Source organism: Dipodomys ordii, unplaced genomic scaffold (assembly GCF_000151885.1).
Source record: "Dipodomys ordii isolate 6190 unplaced genomic scaffold, Dord_2.0 Scaffold8575, whole genome shotgun sequence".
In the NCBI taxonomy this organism is placed as follows: Eukaryota; Metazoa; Chordata; class Mammalia; order Rodentia; family Heteromyidae; genus Dipodomys; species Dipodomys ordii.
Window position 1 is genome coordinate 605 of NW_012275787.1, and position 2317 is coordinate 2921.

Here is a 2317-nt window from a genome sequence, read left to right on the forward strand (position 1 = left end):
TGAAGCCAGCCCAGACTGGAAAGTCTATGAGACTCTTATATCTACCAAGCCAGCAAAAAGCCAGAAGTGGAATTATGGCTCAAGTGGTAGAGCACCAGCCTTGAAGTGATAAAGCTAAGGAACAGTGCCTAGGCCCTGAGTTCGAGTCTCAGGACTGGCAAGCCCCTATCAAAAAATTCAACTATAAAGCATAAAAAGGTTCAAGTGGTAGAGCACCTGCCTAGCAAACAAAAGACCCTGAGTCCAAAATCTGAGGAAAGGCCGGGCACCGATGGCTCATGCCTGTAATCCTAGCTACTGAGATCTGAGGATCATGGTTCAAAGCCTTTGCCCAGGCAGGAAAGTCCGTGAGACTTATCTCCAATAAAACACTAGAATACTGGAAGTGGCACTGTGGCTCAAGCGGTAGAGCGCTTGCCTTGAGCTGAAGAGTGCAAGGACAGCGCCCAAGCCCAGAGTTCAAGCCCCATGACTAACCAAAAAAAAAAAAAAAAATTCTGAGGAAAGATATTTCTGCCTGGGGTGTGGTTCAGTAAGGAGACCACTTACCTCACATACACAGGGTCCTAGATTCCATTCCCAGCACCACAAGAAAAGTTGTGAGGCATACTGGGCTTTTTAATCAGGATTTTCTTTCTCTACAGTTGAAGGATGAAAATTCTAAGCTAAGAAGAAAGCTGAATGAGGTTCAGAGCTTCTCTGAAAGCCAAACAGAAATGTATGTAAGCTTTTAGTCAGGAGTGAACTTAACTCTATCACTCAGGGAACATGGTTTCTAAGTGATATCGAAGTACCCAGCTACCCTGTAAATCTCTTAACACCAGCTACACTTCTTGTCCTCTATACGCAAGTATCTTTGAGCATTAAGACCCAAATCAGCACAACTCCAGGGAGCTGCAGCCAAGGCAGCCCCGTTTCTTCTGTTGGGATCCCAGCACAGTGGTTCAAGAGGCCCTGCTGCCTCACCTCTGCTTGAGGTTCAACCTATGGGGTTAGATTCTCAGTGTGTTTTATCCACTAACCCAAGTTAAAGTGTCTTTAAAAGTGTTCTTGAAAATGATGGCATGGCTAGGTGCTGGTGGCTCATGCCTGTAATCCTAGCTACTCAGGAGGCTGAGATCTGAGGATCACAGTTCAAAGCCAGCCCAGGCAGGAAAGTCCATGAAAGTCTGATCTCCAGTTACTTGCCAAAAAACAAGAGTGCTGTGGCTCAAGTGGTAGAGTGCTGGTCTTGAGCTGAAGAGATGAGGAACAGCGCCCAGGCCCAGAGTTCAAGCCTCACAACCAATAAAAAGAGAAATAAAGTGATTGCATGAACTCAACTCAGACCTTTCCTTTACAAGGGTGAGGACGCTTGAGCGGAAGTTGGAGGCAAAGATGATCAAGGAGGAGAGTGACTTCCATGACCTGGAGTCAGTGGTCCAGCAAGTAGAACAGAACCTTGAGCTGATGACGGTACGGAGGGCTCTGGCTCTGGGCTAGCCAGCTGGGCAGGGCACACCTCGAACGGTGCTTGTGTGCCCACTGGGCCTGTCTAGTGGACTAGCATCCCTTGGCATTGTGGGTACTCTCTACCCCAGGGTGGGTGGTTCTAAGGCCATCCGTGAACCAGGGTAGAGCCCAGGTGCTGGGGATAGATGTCCTGGAGGCTCTGCCCATAGAGGTGGAGCTAGGGAAGGCCGCATCAGGATAATAAGTCTCCTGTACTGAGAATGTGCTGTCAGTGATAACTGTGCTTATTTTTTTGGACAACAGAAACGAGCTGTAAAGGCAGAAAATCATGTCATGAAGCTAAAGCAAGAAATAAGCTTGCTCCAGGTAATCAGAGAAAAGATCTTCAATGTTTCCTTTTTAGCTGGGAATGTGGCTTGACAGTAGAGTGCTTGCCTAGCATGCATGAAGCCCTTGGTTCAGTTTCTCAGCACCATATAAACAGACAGGCTGTGGCTCAAATGGTATAGCGCTAGCCTTGAGAGAGGCTCAGGGACAGAGCCCAGGCCCTAAATTCAAGGTCCCCCCGCCCCCCCTTACCCCAGAAAAAAAAAGTTTCCTTTTCTCCTGTGAAGCCATGTATATGTGAGCTCAAGAAAAAGATGTGAGCCAGGCACTGGTGGCTCACGCCTGTCATCCCAGCAACTCAGGAGGCTGAGATCTGAGGATCGTGATTTAAAGCCAGCCCAGGCAGGAAAGTCCATGAGACTTACCTCCAATTAATCACCAGAAAACTGGAATTGGCGCTGTGGCTCAAGTGCTAGAGCACTAGCCTTTAGCACAAAAAGCTCAGGGACAGTGCCCAGACACTTGAGTTCAAGCCCCA

The 2317-nt window shown here is 48.2% G+C and overlaps 1 long non-coding RNA gene across 1 annotated transcript; it reads left to right on the forward strand.

The window, feature by feature from the left end:
• The first annotated feature begins 485 nt into the window (after positions 1-485).
• LOC106002365 lies at positions 486-1827 on the forward strand. The gene is made up of 3 exons (XR_001175918.1): positions 486-718; positions 1344-1455; positions 1756-1827. It is a non-coding gene; the product is annotated as an uncharacterized LOC106002365 (long non-coding RNA).
• The last annotated feature ends 490 nt before the right edge of the window (positions 1828-2317 follow it).